This window comes from Notothenia rossii (assembly GCF_949606895.1).
Source record: "Notothenia rossii genome assembly, chromosome: 2".
In the NCBI taxonomy this organism is placed as follows: domain Eukaryota; kingdom Metazoa; phylum Chordata; class Actinopteri; order Perciformes; family Nototheniidae; genus Notothenia; species Notothenia rossii.
In genome coordinates this window covers 41,136,624-41,158,736 of record NC_136904.1, presented here as the reverse complement: position 1 = coordinate 41,158,736, position 22,113 = coordinate 41,136,624, and the positions used below count along the sequence as shown (strand labels likewise).

The window sequence follows — 22,113 nt, the reverse complement described above, 5'->3', positions numbered from 1 at the left end:
GCGTGACAAACTCAAAACCCCTTGCTTTCCGCCCAAGGCCACGTTAATTGCATTAATTTGCTCTGACAATTGCACAACAGGAAAAGAAAAGACAACGGAGTGTGTGTGTGTGTGTGTGTGTGTGTGTGTGTGTGTGTGTGTGTGTGTGTGTGTGTGTGTGTGTGTGTGTGTGTGTGTGTGTGTGTGTGTGTGTGTGTGTGTGTGTGTGTGTGTGTGTGTGTGTGTGTGTGTGTGTGTGTGTGTGTGTGTGTGTGTGTGTGTGTGTGTGTGTTGCAGAGCTGCTCTTGTCATTTTTCAGCGATGATTAAATTAGCAACAAGAGTTGTGTCTGGCTATAATCAATCATTAGCCTCTCTCCCTTGCCACCCAATATCACCAAAACCATATTTCCCCCACTTGAGGACAAAATGCTTCTTGATTGTGTGGAACACTTGTCTATAAATATATCAGACGGACCAGTCGCTCCCTGCTGAATTGAGTTTGAGGGCTTTTTTCCCCCTTCCTCTCAACAGGATGGTGTGCGTGGGTTGTTGTGTGTTGATATGTTTGAGTGTGCTGTATGTGTTTATATGGAGTGTGTGTCCAGTGTTCTTTCAAAAACATATCTTTTAGCCTTTGTTTGTAATACACTGTTAATTTTTTCTTTTATTTGTTCCTCATGTCCACATATTTATATATTACTGTATTTATATGTGTTTATTTATCTTAATCCTGATTCTAACTTGCACCATTATTATGTCCATTACACTGTTTTATTACACTATTTATTATGTTTTGTTAGTATATTGTATGTTGCATTGTTGGAGGATCCTGAGACATTATATTTTAATTGCCAACAGCTTTTGTGCATAATGGAAAATAAAGCCTTTGAATCCATTGAATTCTGGAGACAGATCCGTCCCCTGGCCAGCGGAGCATTTAAAAATAGTGCAGCTATTATAAGGACTAATGCCAATACCTGCATGTATTTACAACAGGCGTCTAACCACAAATATGTTTTAAAAAATCATTGACTTTGAGATGAGAGAACTGGTGTTTTTAGAAAGAGACTACTGTCCATACAGGGGACGTGCTCCGGATCTGGTAGATGTTTCAGAAGGCCACAGTTAGCTGACATATTCACGGTAATTTCTTTGTGAGATTCTGACAAAGATGTGTAATTTACAGATTGTTTACAGCTTGTTGTGCTGCCCCCAAGTGGCCAACAACGGTTATTGAATGTTTAAGGTAAAGGTTTTTTTGTAATCCAAAAAACATCTACCCATCCTTTCATATTCAACTGTTTAAAAAGGTAACCAAGATCACAATAATGTCCTTTGAATAAAATGTGAATCATGCTTAGATGCCTTTACTGTAGAAGTGAAGTGTATTGAGGCAAAGGCTTGCTGTAAGTATTGTACAAAAAAAGGAGTGCAACCATGTGTCTCAGCTTTAAGTAGAGTAAAAATATGTTTTACAACATGGTTTGTGTTGCTTTAATAATAATATATTTTCATTTTACTTACCCACTTAGAGTAAAATAATCAAATTATATTGCATTATAGGAGCGATTATAATGCATTATAAAAGAAGGATTGTTATGTGTTATGGTAATGTTATAGAGCATTATGAATATTTAGGACTGCCTATCACTCTGCAGTGCTATAATAAGATTCTAACCCTAACCCTAACCCACATTATAAGTATGTTATAATGCATTATAGACAAAGAAAGTGTAACTCAAATCATTTAGTGCAGCGAGTGTGTCCCAGTCAGCAGTACGGCGCTCCGTCCTCCTGAACCCGAACATAATGTCACGTCAGAGCCGTATCAACTTGATCGTTGTGTTCGGGGTCATTGCTGCTGGTGGTAGTCAGACAGGGGCCATTGCTCGCCATGGTGCCGTGGCGATTTGTAAGCCGATTTGTTCCTTTATTTCCCCTGGCCATACACATGCAGTCACAGGGCCTGTATGCTCACAAACGAACACTCTCACATACACATGCCGATCAAAACACACAAAGGCCCTCCCAGAGGACAATCTGTTCTGAATCGCATTACAGCCATTTCCCATTCTGTATAGGTGGGGAGTGGCCCCAGCAGAAATCAAATATTTATCATGTTGTATTAACCCCCACTGCTGCCCTGTATACTCGCACAAACACACAGCACAGGTCCTTATGCTGCCTCTACACACTGAATTCATTATCCTATTAGCCCATAGCTCAGGCACTGTGGCGGGTGTGAGTGTGTAAACAGATACACATACATGAGAATGTGTGAACGTATACACACACATACACACAATAATTCTCATATTGAAAATTGCCTGCTATTGTTGGGTCAGTTAGCTTTAATGCGGTATATCCGTGTTATACATAATATAAATCACATCTAGTTCTTCCATTGATTTCATATTACTGTCAATCTAATGCAGCCCTGTCCATTCTTGGCATCGAAACTCAGAAATACAGAAAAATACCAGGACATTTGTATGATGGAAATAATGAAAATAACATTGACCCCACTTGTTTTCAAGGATGTCATCTTATATTTTATGATTTATTTTATTCTAATCTTGGGACAAAGGCTATATTTGTGTTTAATTTTGTTCGTCTGTAAATGTGATTGCTGACTATCTTGGCAACTTAAAAAGAGATGTTAACCTTACCGACTAAAGAGATAATGGTAAATCTAAAATCTGATGGTGCATTTTATATTTGGAGAAGAAATCGACATAGAATGGGATACAGCTACTACAACGATCACAAATGAAGATACCAGACTTATTTTTCTTTTGTGGTCTTTGATATATTTATATTGTAGGACAATATCATACTTTCAACAACCAATAAAATATAATATATTAAATGACAGCTCATTGAAACCAACAAAACAGATGATACAATTGGTATCCAACATTTCCATGTCAACTGCTTGAATTATTTTCATCTTAAAATATATACAGTAATAACAAATAGTTAACGAAAGTAAAAACTCTTAAATCATACCAACTCAAAGGAATAAACCCTCAGCATCAATAATTGAAGTTGTTAATCCTAACCCAGTCTTTTATTAACTGTAATTTACAGATATTATATAAAACAAGAAATTACACACATGCCTTTAAAAAGAATAACGCCAAATAAGCCCCAATTTAACTAACCTTAAAAGTGAAGTTACATAAAACTATGTAGCGAGTATTTACTTTATCTAACCTGATAAGTTTGCTAACGCTAGCTAGCAACTGATTTAATTAGTCAGCTATGCTAAATGTCGTGGTAAGCGTAAAGTAATACAGACGGAGCATGGTGGTTACTTTATTCAGGCTTGTACTCTCCATGTCATTTGGTAGTAGCATGACCAGTTGTGACCACATCCGGTCTCATACATCCTGTTAGCTCTATCACAATAAAAGCATAACAGCTAACACCACATCTCCCTTTCTTAAGAAAACAGAACAGACTGTCACATTTATATAGGCTACTGTGACTCAGAAAATGCAAAATCAGGTGATAAACTGAAAACTCTGCAAGAACCTCAGAACATGTCATCACACTTCTTTCTGCACAATCACATAGCTATTTACTCAAAAATAGAGCATTGCACTCTTAAGGCTTCTCATTAAAAATAACAAAAACAACCACTGATTCATCCAATATCTTTGTGAGCATAAGTGATCCAAACATCAAAACACAAAATTATTCAACATTCTTCCCTTTTTTTTCACATTCATTTGTCTCCCCCCCCCCAGTTCACAAATCCAGTCTTTGAGGTTTTACCACCACTCTGCCATACCTAGTGGTAGGGCCGTGTGTGTGTACGGACAGGTGTGTGCCCCTTGGGAGTCTGTGTTGGTGACTCAGGGCGTTCTGGAGAACCCAGTGTAGGCTCACCTGGTTGGGGTGGTGTGCTGGGTGTTGGAGTGTGAGCTGTGTGTGGTACAGTCTCTGGAAAAGGGACAAGATGGTGTCTGTTCCGCCTGATGGTGCCTGAAGGCCCGTCCACTATGTAGGAACGTGGAGCAGAGTGCGACGAAACCACTGTGCCTTGAGACTTTGTATCTGTAATCCACACTGGCTGACCTGGTGTGAGCTGACTTAGATCTCTCACACGGTGCCTTTTGTTGAAATTTGCAGTGTCCTTCACCCTCCTCTCCCTTTCTTTAGCTGCCACAGCAGTGCTGTCTGGAAGCTCTGGGGTGAGTAGAGAGGGATGCTGGGGCACTGGAGGGCGCAGTCTCCTGCCCATGAGGAGCTGGGCAGGACTGTAGCCATTAGCAAGTGGTGTAGCTCTATAGGCCAACAGAGCCAGATACGGATCCTTAGCTTTCTTTAGCAGCTGTTTCACAGTCTGAACGTGACGTTCCGCCTCCCCGTTACTCTGAGCGAACCTAGGGCTACTAGTGACATGTTTGAACCCGTAGGCTACTGCAAAGTCCTTGAACTGTTGACTGGAGTACTGGGGGCCATTGTCACTAAAAAGAATCTCTGGGACCCCATATCTAGAGAATATTGATTTGAGATGCACAATAACATCCTGAGATCGTGTGGGAGTTAGTTTGGCAATCTCTACATACCTAGAGTAGTGGTCCACTACTAGTAGGTAGTTATCATGGTTGAGTGTGAATAAATCAGAACCTACTTTTTGCCATGGTCTCTCTGTGAGCTCACTGGACATTAATGGCTCCACAGGATTGCTACGCTCTTTGATGCATGTTTTGCAATTTCTCACCAGCTCGTTTAGTTGGCCGCTCAAGCCAGGCCACCATACCGTCTCTCTGGCCCGCTCTCTGCACCTGGTCATCCCCTGATGTCCCTCGTGCAGTGCATCGAGCACAGTGTTGCACATCGCTGTGGGAATGACAAGTCTGGAGCCCATGAGCAGGAGTCCATTATGTACAGTAAGTACAGCTCTATCAGGCCAGTAAGCTTTAACTGGACCTGTGAGCTGGCTGCGGTCAGGCCATCCTCTCTGACAGTATGACATGACCTCCGAGCAAACACTGTCTTCCTGCAGTCGCTCTCTCAGTTGTGCCATGTATGTTGAGCTGGCGGGCATGCTATTGATGATTTCATCCACATAGATGTTTGTGTCTTCCATTAAGTCGTTGTCTGTCAGTTTTGAACTTGAGTTTTGACTGACAGGTGAGCGTGAGAGAGTGTCGGCTGTAAACAGGGCTTTGCCAGGTGTGTGTGAGATTGTGTAACTGTACCTCATGAGTCTGAGTCGAAACCGCTGGATCCTGGGAGGAAGCTCAGTTGGTGCCTGGTGACCTAGCAGGCTGACAAGTGGCTTGTGGTCATGTGACATACAACCCCCTGCAGCCCGTCGATAATAATGGACATGCGCCGCTGAAAATGTTCTGGGGCTGACGCTATCCCAAAGGGCAGTCTGTTAAAGTAAAAGGGAGTTATGAACGTTGTGCACAGTGACGACTCGGGGGATAATGGAATCTGCCAAAATCCTCTGTTGGCATCTAACTTGCTGAAGATCTGGGCTCCTGCCAGAGATCCAATTGTCTGCTCAACTGAAGGCAATATGTATTTCTCTCTGCGAACTGCTTCGTTGAGGCGGGTGAGGTCGACGCAGATGCGCACTGAGCCAGTCTTTGTAGGCACCTGAACCATGCCCGAACACCAGTCGGTCGGCTCTTCAACTCTGGAGATGACCCCAATGTCCCGCATTTTTTTTAGCTCCTCTTTCACTTTGTCGAGTAGAGGGATGGGGACCCGTCTAGGTGTGGCCAGGGAATAGGGAATAGCGTCTGGCCTGAGTTTAATATTGTATGGCTGCTGCATCATACCTAAACCCTGACAAAACTTTGGGTAGGACTCTTCCATCTCTGATTTGTCTATGCTGTCTACTCTGTAGACTAGTTTAAGCTTTACACTTGCTGGTCTGCTTAACAAGGCTACGTTTAAGTAATTCACAACGTAAACATCCTCCTGTATCACCTGCTCTCCTTTGCATAGTGACTCTCTGTATCTGCCTAAAACAGATAGAAGCATGCGACCTGGGCCAAATAGGGGTCTGTCAGGCTTAGCTAACTATGTGTTGCTCTCAGCAATGGCATAGTAGGTCTGGGCTGGAATAACTGAGACATCAGCTCCTGTGTCTATCTTAAACCTGACCTTGTGGTCCTTTATAGTCAAATCAGCATACCATGGGTCTAAACCTGCATCTACTGAGCCTAGGAACAAGGGAGTGTCATCACCATCATCATCATCATAGCAACTTTCTGTTTCTACAGCATGTGCTGCTTTGGTAGATTTACATACTTTACTGTAATGACCTCTCTTTTTTTCTCTCTTTAGGGTAATGTTGTGAATCGAGTGGCCCATGGTGGTGGTGGGGTTATGGTATGGGCAGGCGTATGTTATGGACGACGAACACAGGCCACTCGATTCACAACATTACCCTAACCCTAACCCTAACCCTCACACCAGATACTGACTGGTTTTCGGACCCCCCCAGACCCCCCCCAATAAAGCAAAAATGCACGTTTCAGAGTGGCCTTTTATTGTGGCCAGCCTAAGGCACACCTGTGCAATAATCATGCTGTCTAATCAGCATCTTGATATGCCACACCTGTGAGGTGGGATGGATTATCTCGGCAAAGGAGAAGTGCTCACTATCACAGATTTTTTCAGATTTGTGAACAATATTTGAGAGAAATGGTTATTTTGTGTATATAGAACATGTTTTAGATCTTTGAGCAAAAACAAAAGTGTTGCATTTATATTTTTGTTCAGTGTATTAACAATAAGTGTGATGAAACAACACAATGATAAATATAATACAGGCGCATGTAAGTAAGTGTTATATAATTGTTACCAAAGAGTGTCTCTTGACTGAGGCGATTCAGCCAAAGGAGGTACGGATTGACATTACATTTTGTATTCACTGTTGACTTTCTCTTAAGATACTGGGCTTTTTTATTATCCAAGTTGAGCATTGGGCAAAGGAACGATCAGTTGATGACATGTTGATGATTTCAGTTCTCATTAGTTAAGTGATGACTGCACAGGGCCTCATTTAACTTCTTTAGACACATTTAAAAAGTGTGTCTGATTTGGCTATTGAATAACGCCAAATGTCTATTGAATTTTGACCAAGCAGACATTTATCCCCCTTAACTGAGACAAACAAAGACACAAAAACGCACATAAACACAAACACAGCTGTCTGTTTTTGGGTTCCTTTGCCCTTCTTCCCTCGCCTTCCCTCTCCTGGAGCAGAATCAGTGTTGGATACATCACACAGCCACACATTGTTATAGTCAATAAGCCGGTTTTTATGGTGATCAAACTGCATCAGTTTTTTCCCACCCCTGTGGCAGGTCAAGACTAATGTGCCTTGTCACCGCATGTGATGATAAAGTGTCATATTAACCAACAAGCAGGAATTTTAAGATTACTATGAATATCTTAAGGAATCAATCTGACTCGGTTCAGTCTTTTGTTGCTTTTGACCTAGTTGGTTTGTTTGCATGCACACATACAGTATGTGGAATAGTGTCTGTGGCCAGGAGGTTTTGTGTTGTTCACTGGCGAATATTGAATCTCTGCGTGTGTGTTTGTGTAGTTCCGTAACTTTTCCTCCTCTTTGTTCTAAACTCTCCGAACTGGAGGGTAAAAAGGCAATTAGGAACATTGAAAAACAACCGTGCCAACATTCATCTCCGTCCTGCTGCTACAAAAGCCAACTGGTCCACCCCCTGTTTTAAGGACAGATTTATCGATGTAAATATTTTGACTCTTTGACTTTGGAGATAACTCCCAACTTTACGACGCAATATTTTCCCCCCTTTTCTTTTTTTACATTAGGTGAATATTGCACTTAAAACTCCACCATTTAATTATTTGCACCGGCCCAATAAACATGACTTTATAGTGTCCGTAAATCAAGCAAACAAAAACACACTTCACACTGTTAATCTCACATATTCCACCATAAAGTAGCATCTATAAAACAGAAAAAAAGATGGGTTTTACACCAAATGTGTGTGTCGCTGAATACCTTAAGTAAACGTAATAAATGTGGCGAGCATGGTGTATAAATCTCGCATGCTGCATGTTGTTAATTTGATACATTAGGCAATAATTTGTTATAAATAATTGTTTATTAGCCTGGGACCATCCTGGACCGAGGCCTAATGATATGTACTTTGCAAGTTTTTAAGGGAGGTTCCAATCAGTGCACAACTTTCCAGTGTTTATTAAAAGGAAAGATATAATTATTGCCGTTTAACTATTCGAATAATTCAAAACAAGTAATCGTTAAAAGTAGGGAATTAATTTGTTTTAATTGCTCCTTTAAAGGCTGACTTTAATGCAGGATTTTTCAGAGGTCTGAAATTGGTTTCCTATAGCAGCTGTCCTCACATTTCCCTTTAAAAGTATCATATTTAAAAATATGAACCCTTAAGTTCCCCGGTGCGTATACAGGGCCCTTTTCTGGTTGTAATGAAATGGAAAACAAATGGAATCTGCCAACCATGATGTTTGCAAATGTGAACAAGTAAGCTCACATACAGTATGGCCCGCTCTTTTCACTTATTTATTAATTCACTTCATTTTATTCACCCGCTCTCTTGATCAATAAGTAATTAATTTCCCTGGTCCGGGGAAAAGCAGGCCCTGTGATGTCTCTAATGTCACTCCAGACTATGACTTCTCTTTTCTTTTTGTTTTGCTGGAAAACTTCAACATTTAAATTAGAGTCAAGAGAGGGGAAGGCGATAAATAGATGTCTCACCACGATTTCTCTGAGAAGGGTATGAGGGTTTCTGTTCTCCCTCGCAGATAGCGGACAACTTCTCGTGATAATATTTTATTTGTTTTGTTGGAGGGGAGCCAAGGACGGGACTGGGGGAGAAACTTGGAATTGAGTTAGTGTTCAGGGAAGTTACTCCTAAGGTGGAGTCTCTTTCTTTGCCCTGTTACTCATTTCATTTAGACTTCTTTTACTTTTTTTCATCGCCACAAAGGCTCAAGGCATAGTCAACTATCCACATTCAACAAGCATCAAAGAAGATTCATTTATCTGATTGGAGATTGCATTAAAGCATGAACCCCGGACACCTTTGCTTTAATCATTGTGTGCATTATTTAGCATTTTATCAAATATTCTGATTTAAACAAATTGAAGAGTAAATGAAACATCTAAACATCCAAACCCTTATCTTTATTGCAAATACCTGACTCATTTTCTTTTGACATGATTCAGAGCTAAGGCATACCAAATCCTTACAGTTCAAATAACAAGTAGCCCAATTGAGGTGATCAAACTATCCTTTCAAAAAAACAATGCAAAGCGTATTAAAACATAGCATTGCATGGAAAAATCCCTACATTTGACAACAATTTCCCAGGTTGGGATACAATTAAAGCTTTTTACATCAAACTCCTCATTCATTATCTTGGCTGTAGGTTGGTCTATGTTCTTTCTCTCTGGGGAAATGCTGTGTTTGATAGTTAATATGAATGAGGACAAGTACAATCAGTATATTGTTCACAATGCATTTTATCATAATCAGGAATATAATAAGTGAAGGTAGCCAGCTTCTCAGATTGATTAAAAGGATAAGGCCGATGTCATTCTGAAATGTGGAAAAAGACAACAAGTAATTTTGTGTTTGTGTTAGTTAACCCTTTTGGACTTGTGTGTATGTGGCTCTCATCCCAGAAGCTCATTGTATATATAGCCACAAATGTATATGTATTTATTTTTAATATATAAGTTAATATATAAGAATGGGCATATTAGTTTGAAACCAGAGCCTTCCATATTGGGGACTATTTTCACCTGTGAATTAACAAACATTTGGTGCTCGAGTATTTCCAGCAGCAGGACAGCTTATGTATGATCTAGTAATACTAAGTAATAAGTGCACCAGTGTTGGCTTATTTTTAATATGTGTTGGACCATAATGCAGCGCTATGGCACAGAGGAAGAACATATACCAGGCTTTGATACACAAACAAATATTTGTTGGTCTTGACCTTTTTATGTGATCTGTTGAAAATGAGAACCCGGCTTGTTGAGTCTTTACACATGTCTTCCCCTCTATCTTCCCTTTCAAATGGATCTTTTTAATAAAGGCTTAACTGCCCTGAAACTAACCTTGAAAAATCAAATGTTGTATTTTTAATCACTGTATATGATCACTAATATAACCCTTGGAACAGAGCAGTAGGAAACATTTCAGAATTGAAACATTAACACCAGCATTCATGACCAATACGCCACAGCAGCCCAGCAGTCTCTCCCGGTCTCCTCCATAATAACATGATTCATATGTGTGATATGGCCCAGATAGATCATGAAGACGCATTATTCCCCACTCCTCAAGTGAACGTATTATTATTATGCCATGTTGTTGCTGCAGTTAGTGCCGGTGTGGAGGTCACACCATTCTTCTTCTGCAGGTGAACCGTGGCTGTGAGAAAAGCCGGGGCAACAGAAAGAGAAATCACACCGGAGAGGAAGGGGGAAATCGGATCAGCGAGCACAATAAAGCAGCAGAAAATGACCTGGGAAGTGTGTGTGTGTCTGTGTGTGTGTGTGTGTGTGTGTGTGTGTGTGTGTGTGTGTGTGTGTGTGTGTGTGTGTGTGTGTGTGTGTGTGTGTGTGTGTGTGTGTGTGTGTGTGTGTGTGTGTGTGAGTGAGTGTGAGAGTGGAATATATTTTTAGGGGAAGAAGGACTGCGATACATATAACTACAGGCTGTCGTTTTGTTTGCTCACTCCCGTAGCAAAATGGAGGACATATATCGTCTCTTATTGCCGGAAAAAAAACTAAAGAAAGCAGCAGGAAGAAAAAAAGGGCCCCCACAATGCAATTCCAGTTGCCCTTGGGTGTGGCACGGCGCTGGTCACTCAGGGAGTGTGCTGCAGGAGGCACATGGCTCAGATGGATCGCATCAATTTGCCACAAAAACAATACCCTCCCCCCTTTCTTTTTACTCTTTAGCTCCCCTTATATTCTCCCTTCTTTCTTCCTCTTTCTTTACCTTCTCTAAGCCCTCAGTCCATCATCACATACTATGAGAGAAGGACCAAGTCCTCAGCCTGACCTCTCTTCTTCCTCCCCCTTTCTCACCTTTTCTACATTGGCTAATTTGAATGGCCTCTGCAGAATTTTCCTTTTGCCTTCCATTTAGTTATAACTTTATTTTTCTTATTTTTTCCCTCATTCAATCTCTATCTCTACATGATAACATTTACATTTTTGTAAGTTATAATAATAATATATATTTTTTTTTTCTCAACATTGTGTTTATGTGTTGTTTCATTTTCTTCGTATTTAGCTCATTACAAACGTGTTTCAGTGGTGTGTGAAAAAACTTGACATTACTCAAGGTTAATTTTTCAAACAGATGATTGATATAAATTAAATAGAAAAATCACTAACGGTGGTGTCGTCAGCAATGATATAGAAACACTCAATAACAATTTGGTTCAATTCAGAATTGTGTGTATGTGTTATGTGTGTATGTGTGTATTTACCAAAAACCAGAAGGTCACTACTGCCACCCTGTGGTGATCTCTGGAACATATGGAGCATACGGAGAGAACATAATGTTGAAAGTTAAAGATAACAATGTTTAGTCGAGGAGGAAATGTACATCAACAGATTACACAAATTGGTGTTTCTCTTCTAAAATTATTCATTTTTCATTTAAACTGATTATTTTGGAATCATTAGATTCCTTAGTTACAGTATGTTTGAGAGTGACTGTGTTGCCTATTTTGCCAACCTTGTGTGAAAATTACATTAACAAGATATTCACAACATAGCAAAAAGCATTTACAAACAAAGTATTTACTTTTTTGTGCTTCTGCATAGAATAACATGTTTGTGCTTTAACCAAAGATAATGCATTATTCTATTTTCTCTGTGTAATTTTTGGATAAAAGTAAAATAAATACCTTTTTGAACATTGAAGCAGGGAAACATGTTACAGAGGCACAAATACAAATAGGAAAATTAGCATAATGTCCTCTTTAACTTCTTTTCATGTGCCTTTGTCCTAAAACCTAATGGCCACTGAGACACACATCTTCCTCCAGCTAAGAGTTAAATACAAGCACATAATTAAAGGTATACTAAAACCTTCACTGTTGCTTTCCTTTCCCCACATCTCCTGATTTCAAACTCTACAGTGTGTCCTTTTCTTTCCCTCATTCACATTCAATCAATCCCCACCTCAGTGCTGCAGTTGGAAAAAAATAATAAACCCTGAAATAATAGCTTAAACTGAAGTATTACTTTAATACTTCAATAGAAATAACCTGGTTCCAACATTTTGAAAGGAGCAGGCTGAGTTGCCCGAGGCTGCGCTGTAATGTGTGAGTGAGAGTTTATGGGCTGTCACTTCAGATTAGAGAACAGCCTCCATGTGCCTCTGACGGAGAGGCAGCACAGCTAATAGGAGGTGGAAGGGATTACAGTTCATAAAAATCACACATATGGACATAGCCAACAATGAAAGATGTCAATTTCAGCACAGGCTGGCTTTTCCACCAATTGGGCCTGAATTACATTGTGTGTGTGTGTGTGTGTGTGTGTGTGTGTGTGTGTGTGTGTGTGTGTGTGTGTGTGTGTGTGTGTGTGTGTGTGTGTGTGTGTGTGTGTGTGTGTGTGTGTGTGTGTGTGTGTGTGTGTGTGTGTGTGTGTCTGTGTGTGTGTGTGTGTGTGAGTGAGTGAGTGAGAGTATTCCTGTCTTAGGCTACTTCTGTGGACACATTCACAACAGGTGAAGACATATAGAAATGTTAACATATAATACAAATATTTAAATGATGTCAGTTAGGCCTTTGCTATAAATAATGGGGAAAATATGGAGGTCTAAGCATGTCTTCATCAGTGTGTTTCTTGTTGCTGGCTAAGAAATCTGCATGTTGTTGTTGTATAACTCTAATAAATAAAAGAGCAACTCAACGCGTTTCACACACAATGATTGATCTGAAACAAGGGAAATTGTTGTTCCCTTGTTCCAGAGAAAAATACATTAACAGAAAAATGTATCATAAGCTGGGTAAAGGCCCTTAATGGTGGGGAAGGGGTCAACCAAAGGGGCAGGCCAGCGCGGGAGATTTTGTACACATCTCCAAGTGGTTGACCAGTCACAACAGAGCTGGCCAGCTAACCAATCAGAGCAGACTGGGCTCTGGTTTCAGACATAGGGTGAAAAGAGGTGCTGCAACACAGGCAGTATGAGAAGAATAAAGAGCTTTTGAACATTAAAGCACGGAGACATGTCCCAGGAGAGACACTACATACTGATATACACCTGCAAATGAGCAAAATATGTCCTATTTAAGGTGTAACATTTGCAAGAGTGAGACAAGACACTCAAAACACAACAGAAAAGTGATCCAAAATGCTGGGACCTATTAGTGAATGTATTCAAGTTGGGTCATTGATGGAAATCACCTTAATATTAGGGTATTACAGGGGTATAACATCCCATTATCCAGATACAATTGTAGATCTGCTCTGAATCAAGCGTTAGCCTTTGGCCTACTATAAGCCTGTCAATTGAAACATATATTTATAGGCATATTTATCTTCTATTTAAACTTCTTTGTTATCCTCAATTGGAGATAAGTTGATTTAAAGGTCCCCTATTATACTGTTTTTCATCAATATATTATAGGTCTCAGATATATAACATGTCTCTGAATTGTTTAGCTCAAAATACCAAACAGATCATGCATAGAATCCCATAAACCCCTCTGTTTCTGCCCTGTTTCAAAGGTGCTGATTCTCTGTCTGTTACTTTAGATGAAAATAAGGAACTACTCCCAACGCCCCTCTGAGAGATATTTTCTTTAAAGATCCCTTGTCATGGCCATTTCTACTGATCATAATTCCATTGTTGAGGTCTACTAGAATAGATTTATATTGTGCAATCTTCCAAACCCACAATGGTTTCTCAAACAGCATCTCTGTATAGTATGTGTATTCACTCTCTGTCCTACACGGCTTGTTGGAGCTCCTGCCCCCCCCCCCCCCCCCCCCTCCCTGTGAGCCCACTGTGATCTGATTGGTCAGCTCGCCCACTCTGTTCTGATGAGTCTACCACCGTTACAGCGGAACATCAGTGATTATGTGTTACCATGGCGTTAGAAACCAGAAAACTACGCCAGCAATGACTAACGGCCCGTCTACACATAAGCGTTTAAAAAATCTTCCAACGCTTCTCTGCCCATTGACTTTGAATGGGGTGACGTCACTTTGCCTCGCTTTTCGCCGAACTGCATTGTGGGGAAGCAAAGCTAAGATTTCCAGGATTTCCAGGATTTCCAGGATTCAAAAGTTGAGCAATGTTCAACTTTTGAAGCTGAGGTGGAAGCGTCAGCCAATCAAATCCCGTTTATGCAAATCTGACAGTACAAGCCCTAGCCAATCAAACCGCGTGCAAGCTGGGAGAGCCAGACCTCAGTTCATTTTCTATATTCCTGAAAATGGAGGAGAAATGTGTTATTGCGATAGCAAATCACCCGGTTCTTTATGACCAGTCGCTAATAACTTACCGGGATACGAACCGGAGGAACCAGGCATGGAGGGAGTTGGCAGAGACAGTGGTTGAAACTGGTAGGTTTTCGCCTGTTTGGGGATTTTATATCCAGTTTACTTCGTTTTAACATTGCTCGCAAGCATAGACAATATCTTTAGCCAGCATGGAATGTAGCATAAAATAGCACCATAGACATTCATCTCATAAATGTTCATCATACCCCTTCCCACTGACACTTTACCTCTGCCACATCATAGACTATATGCATCACATTAATGCACACAATGTCATACTCCTTTCTGCACATATTCTGAGTGGAGAAGAACCAGGTTTTTTTGCTTTGAATGTCGGGGGCGGGAGATTCATGTGATTGGTTGTTGGTCGCGTTGCTCGAAAAAAAATCCCCAAGCTTTCAGACACGCCCAGCTCCAAGATTTTCAAGATTTTTGTAAAGCTGCTGTGTGGACGGGCTGTAAGAGATGAGAATGCTGCGTGGGGTCTGGGTGCCGTGTTTGCGGGAGGTTGTGCGGCTCGCTGCTGGAGCGGACAGTGTGAGCTGGCTTGCTGGTGTTGTTTCCTGATTGCTGCGTGGGGTCTGCGGGACACGGCGAGGTCCGGCCCGAGCTCGGCCGGAGCACACACACACACCCGCAGCCACCTTTAAAGGAACACAATGGTGCATAGGAGGAGATTCAGGTGATAAGGTGGAGGGGGCCAAAAAATCGTTCTGACATCATAAAGTGGCCAAAATCTGATCAGCTCATTTTCAGACAGGTTTTTATATAAATGGATCAGGACAAAAAGTGAGCGAACCTTTTTTCCTGAAACTTTCAGAATCTCTTTACACAGAGGGGACACATGTTTATGTATAAAAGACATTAACAAGTGGATTTTGCATAGTAGCTGACCTTTAAGAATCGCCATATGGCTTGATGTAACTATGTGCTTTGAGACATTGTATTGCATACTTCTTCATGTTGACATTAAGGCCTATGGAGCCATGACAATGTCCCGGGACCTGTTAGATCTCTTTGATGATGGTCTCTACTCTTATCTGGTAGGATAATCTGATGGATGTCTGCATGTCAAAACAGTATTATTAAGGATCTCAGAGGCAAGTGTGCAAAAGTATCCTTCTCTTACACACCTCTTGACAACAAGTGTGCACGTTCTGCTCCTCTTTATCCTCCTCCTTTATGCAGTTTCACTTTGTGTCACTAGGTGGCAGTATTAGACAAAAGTTTATAAATAGAGGCCTTGACACCTGTAATGCACTAGTGATTACCATACATGTACACAATCTTCAACAAATAACGCCATTACAGATCAGTTAATAGACCCACCTGTTTTTTAGTCACAATATTATGTCATCTACTTCCTGCTACAATTTTCCTTTCTGGACCACGTGGAACTATGTGGACTTACATAAGCGCTGACCATTGATCATAACATAGTTAATGTTTATAAGACTGTTAATGATCAGCTAAATAAGAGCATGTCTCTGCTTCCTGTTGGCTTCTTGGTTTAAAGAATTACAGTCATTTTCATTGCTCGGGTCTTATGTGTACTTTCATTCTCTGTCAATGTAACAACAATAATATGATGGAAGATTAAAACAAGGCACTCATTTGTAAATGCATTGAAAATGAAATATAACTATATCAAGCTAGTGTTTGTGAATTTGGCCTGCTCAATCAAAGTTCATCATTACTTTTCAATTGACCATTTAAGAAAAACGCTGTGTAGGCCTACTACTTACAGTTAACCTTTATTACTATGATAATGAATCCCATTGTCCTCATTAACTGAAAACGCGTGCCAGTCAGTGGTGATCGTTTTCAGCCCAATCACAACCTTAAAACCGATAAATGCAATACAACTTACCCAAAGAATAACCTCCCCAGAAAATAGTTTAAAATGGTAAAACCATACATTTCATACGCCATACAAAACACATCGTTTTTTTGCTGGTTTATTTTTTATTCTGGAGTTCCAATAGGCTTTGAAAGTAATTAGGCATAACTTTAGACATCACATGAGGTGGACAGAAAGTGGGCTACCTCTGCTCTCTTTTATTTCTTTGGGTCCTTCTTCAACATTTTATTCACCATTAGCTTTGTATTTTCCCACTTTTATAACTTCACATGTGCATTTTTCATTCAGTTTCATCTCTATTTTCCTAAACAAGATATTAGGGTTGTTTTTTTCACTTGTATTGTCATTACACAGTACAGGTACTATGTGACGAAATGGTTTCTCTGCATTTGACTCATCCTAGTGTTAGGAGCAGTGGGCTGCCATTATGAACGGCGCCCGTTTTAATGATTATATCATTAAAGTTATCTACACAATTTAATTTCTTAACCTAAGAAAAAACAGCTCGATTGTTGCATGCTAACGTTTATAGGCCATGCAGCTTTGTTAGGGGAGGACATAGAAGGTGTGCATTTACAAATAAAAATGTATAGAAAAAACTACACCCAAAGCTTAATTAGGGCATTTTAAGTAAAGCCCATTAAGAAAGCTATTCACTTTTGAAAAAACTCACTGCTCGATAATAATTTGAAATTATATCAATAATTAAGAGCATAAATCTTACTTGGTTACATTATTCCTCATTTTAATTGTGTCTGTTTTATTCGCAATGGCAATACTGGGCACTTTATTTGTACAATTTCACTCAAACCCCTCAAAGCCATGACACATTGTTTGAAAAATCCTTGATTTTGTAGCCTACCTGCGCAGTAGAGGATAATCATTTCGGAAACGTAATAATTTCCTTGTTCGAAAACACGATGCGGTGTTTTACGAGCAGAACTTGAAGGTATCACCAGGGAACCTGTCATTCAGCGGTCCGCGTTGGTCACCTGACCAAACTCCATTGTCACGTGACTGATATTCCATCCTCGCCATTTTGCAATGTGGGAGAAAGAGGCCACTTTTTATGGCTGACGAATAAAACAAAGCAGTTTTATGTGTTGAGGACAAAGAGCGTCGAACCTTTCCGTGTCAGTGAGTATATCTTTATTAAAAACAGAGCCACGCGCTTCTGCGTCACACATGAACTGAAAACACAGTAAAAATGTCCTTGTGTGTGTTGGTGCTAACAACGTGTGTGTGTGTGTGTGTGTGTGTGTGTGTGTGTGTGTGTGTGTGTGTGTGTGTGTGTGTGTGTGTGTGTGTGTGTGTGTGTGTGTGTGTGTGTGTGTGTGTGTGTGTGTGTGTGTGTGTGTGTGTGTGTGTGTGAGAGAACAGCAGGCTATGAAGCTAACTGTGAAGCTAATAGTGTTTCCTGTTTACTTAAATGTATTTGTTCATGTTGAACTGACTCGATTGTCGTAGCAGCATTAGCATGTCAGCTAACAGTAGCCAGTACATTTAGCCTAGTTGCTACTCGAGGTTTCTTTAGGAGCTGTCCTCCTCATTCTACAGGGGACTGAGAGTGGATGAAATATTTTTAGATTCTGACATAACAGGTGCTCATCTGAAACCGGCTGAACCTCATGAGAGTCCAGAGAGGCTAAACTGACCACAGAGTGAACCATATGAACCACAGGTGGCCTAGCTTCTATCTCCACAAGTGACACACTTTGTTATCTGACTATAAGTTGTTAATTTAGTAGGTTTAAGATGCTTTGATGAGGGCGTTTCCAATAAAAGTGCTATACAGAGGTAGAATAAGTACATAGGTTGTACTTAAGTAAAAGTAAAATATACCAGAGTGTATGAATACTCTGTTAAAAGTTCTGTATTCAAAATGTTACTCAAGTAAAAGTACCAAAGTATTGATCTCTAAATAAACCTAAAGAACCAAAAGTAAAAGTACTACTCGTTATGCAGATTGCCCCATTTCAGAATGTAGTGTATATTTTCATTATAATCCTTGATGTATTCATTTGTTTATCAAACTTGTACATGTGGAACTTTTATTACTGCTAGGTAGCATCTGAATTTATTCCAGGTGTAACTAAGGTCTTATTCAAGAGTTGATTATATGTTTTTTATATTTATTAATCCATACCTTCAAAGTAACTATGTAGGTACTATTTAAGTGTAGTGGAGTAAAAGTACAATATTTACCTCCTGAATTAGTGGAGTAGAATTACAATGGAAATACTCAGGTAAAGTACCTCATCATTTTACTTAAGTACAGTACATTTACTCAAGAACTGTACTTGTGTAGCTTCGCTCACATATTTCTGAATGAAGTTGGATGATAGCTTCATAAAAACTATTGCATGTGGTTAGCCTTCTCTGAATGTGTGTCCTTCCTACTGTTTTGATCATCATACAGAAGCAGAAGTAGGAAAAGAGGAAGGCAGTTTGAGGTTAAAAAGTGAGAAGGAGGGAAGTTTTGGATTCACAAATAAAAGGAATTTAACCACAGGAGTTGTGACACTTAGTTTCCCTCAAGCTGAGATGTAAACAGATGCACGTGTTTGCAAGGACAGCGTTTATATTAAATGAGCTAATCTATCAAGCTTATCAAGTCTTTTGTGTTACTTCCCTTTTATAAACTCCCTCACTAAATACTGTAAAATAGAAAAATGTATAAAAAATACATCTTATTTTCTAGGGCTGCATATCCGAATATTCGTTCGTTGTAGTACTATTCGGGTTTCAATTTCGTTATTCGGATATTCGTTGTTTTTTATTGAATTGATTAAAATCTCCAATATCAAAGTAAGAGCTTGTGCTTCTTTGGGGGGTGCTATAACTTAACCATAAACTTTATCGTTTACTTTCTCCGTCACATTGTTTCGATAGCAACAACAACTTCCTGTCAACAGCGCTAGCTCTCCTTCAAAATAAAAGCATGTCCATAAAATATAGGAAGCCAAGCCAAATTACACTTAAAAGGAACCTATCATGCAAAATGCACTTTTGTACATCCTTTATACATGAATGTGTGTCCCCGGTGTGTCAGAAAACACAACCTTCTCTCTTTTCCTCCATGCCTAAATCTCTAAAAACGGGGCTGCAACGGATCTGACACAGACTGATACAGATTTGAAAATTCTCTGACATCAGGAACGAGGAGCTCCGCCTATATGGCCAACTCTCCACCTATCAGGAGGAGACAGCCACGGCCATTGCCGTTCTAAAGCGCTGGAGACGCTGTAGTACATATGCCAGGCCTGTAGGTGGCGCTGTAGTCTGCCACAAAAGCAGCGAAGAAGGCTTCTCACAGATTCAGCCCTTGCAAAAACAGGGCTAAAAAAGAGCAAATAGAGCGAAATGAGGAATGGCTAAAATGCATGATCTGTTTGGTATTTTGAAAAAAAAATGTGCAGACATGTTTTATATAGGTATGGCCCTAAAATATATTATTCAAATATAGCATGATAGGTCCACTTTACAGTGATGCAAATTAGTGGCTTTTTGTGTAATTCGTGGAGAACCGAAGCGTTTTCGTTTGGGGGGGGGTCCGTCTGACGGACAACTTCTCACTTCAAAAAAGAAGATGAAATCTAGATTGCAAAATAATTAAAGGGGACCTATCATGCAAAATGCACCTTTGTACGTCTTTTATACATGAATATTTGTTCCAGGGAACTCACCAAGTGTCAGAAAACACAACACTCTCTATTTTCCTCCTTAGCCAAATCTCTAAAAAAAGGGGCTGCAACGGATCTGAAAAAACGGATCCAGATTTCAACACTTTTCTGCATTACAAAGAGGTGCTCCGCTTATTGGTCAACTCTAAACCTATCAGGGGAATGAGCCACGGCCACGTGCATTGCCAAACTTCTCATTCGCATATACTGTAGAACGGATTTCCGTCCATTTGGCTATTCAAATGTTAACGAAACGGACAGACTTCCGTGCACATCAGCAGCTGTCGGATTAAAACAGTTTAATTCACTTTTAACACTCACGTATCCAGGATTCCTGCTCCTTTCCTGGGTTACAAAGTGAGTTGACGCAGCCTGTCCTCTGGGTGCGCTCTGTGGGGTGCCTCTGCCTCTATCCAACATTTCCCTGCCTTTCAGAGACTTATTGCTGGGTCAAACTCTAAGTTACAAACTGTGCACATTGCATTCTTGCTAATTAGCCAAAATATGAACGGAATAAGTAGCAAGCATCGTAACAAACAGAGTAAAATAAATAAGGACAACAGCTTGTCAACCATACTTGCCAACCTTTCGACCTCAGAAATCGGGAAAAATGCAAAATGGGGGGGGAGGGGGGGGGGGGGGTGCTAGTGGAACGCCGGAGCTGTTAGATTACCATTAACATGCTTATTGTAGTTGTAAGTGCAATGCCTTGCGGCCTGTAGCACCGTCCTTGATGGAGCATATGTGTGGGCTGGACCTGTATTTTACAGGAAAGGAGTGAGCAGAGAGTAGAGTAGTTGTCGATTCTTGTTCTGTTTTCTGTGAATATCTGCCTCACCCTCTCAGACTTTGAGTTGCGCGCGCTACTAAAGATACGTGTTACCATGGAAACCAAACAATGGTGTTGCTGTATTAAAGTCCAAGTGGAAACAGTCGTGTGTAAATCTGATTTTGTCAGAAATCGGGAGAAATGCGGGAGAAATATGACCCCGGGAGGAAACCGGGAGAGGGCAATGAAATCGGGAGTCTCCCGCGAAAATCGGGAGGGTTGACAAGTATTTTAACTAACCATTCAGAAACGTCCTGCTGCAACCGAGATGTTTGCACCTCCACCAAAACCTCCGCTGCTTCAGGGTCAGTTTCTGGAACAAATTGATAATATGCTTGAACAAATGCATTGCTCTGAGATGACATGTTTATTCCACACTCTTAATCACAGCAAACATGGTAAGGTGACTCTGGCCCACTCTTCTGCATGGGGGCGTGGTCAGCTGCTGCTCAGAATTTTCAAAGACAGGCTTGGAATAGAGCGAAAATGAGCGAAACGAGGCATGGCTAAAAAATGATCTGTTTGGTATTTTGAAAAATAAAATGTATAAATATACCTTATATAGGTACGGTCATACACTATAACATTTAAATATAGCATGATAGGTCTCCTTTAAGTCTTGTTCATTGATTTTCACTTGTATTAAATGTTTTATATTTCCGGCACAGACCCTTTCATACCGGCCATGCGCGATAGAAACAACAGAAAGTGCGAGAGTTTAAATATGCCAGTTTTAATTTCGTCAACGAAAACTATGATGAAAAATGTTCGTCATCGACCTTTTTTACATGACAAAGATGAGACTATGACGAGCTAAAAATAGATTCTTGATAACGAAAACTATGACGAAATGTATATTTAGTTTTCGTTGACGAGACGGGACTAAGGTGTTAATGGTGCACTATCGGACATTCAAAATGCAGCATATTTTCCCCCCATCTTGTCTGTCAAAATGCATCTTAGGTTTCTAACTTGCAATATCATTATTTCCGCTCTCTTCACTCCAGAAGAGCGATCTCCCTGTGTCTCTCTGTGTGCGGGGGGCGGGGCCTAACAGACATGCTGCAGCGGACACAGAGATCTGCCGGGGACGGAGCGTTCAAAGAGTATAGAGACACATTTTGACTAAAAGTTGACTAAAATGTAATTTTTCGTCGACTAAAACGTTTTGAGTTTTCGTCGACTAAACCTAGACTAAAACTACGAAGGATAGGAAT

The 22,113-nt window shown here is 40.4% G+C and overlaps 1 protein-coding gene across 2 annotated transcripts in view; it reads left to right on the top strand.

The window, feature by feature from the left end:
- The first annotated feature begins 17,385 nt into the window (after nt 1-17,385).
- Nucleotides 17,386-22,113, top strand: part of znf507 (zinc finger protein 507) — a 38,845-nt gene continuing 34,117 nt past the window's right edge. The window contains exon 1 of one of the 2 annotated variants that reach the window (XM_079663765.1): nt 17,386-17,521. The gene's annotated coding sequence lies outside the window, so the exon portion shown is untranslated. The remainder of the gene's footprint in view (nt 17,522-22,113) is intronic. The other variant, XM_079663766.1, reaches the window with a different exon arrangement.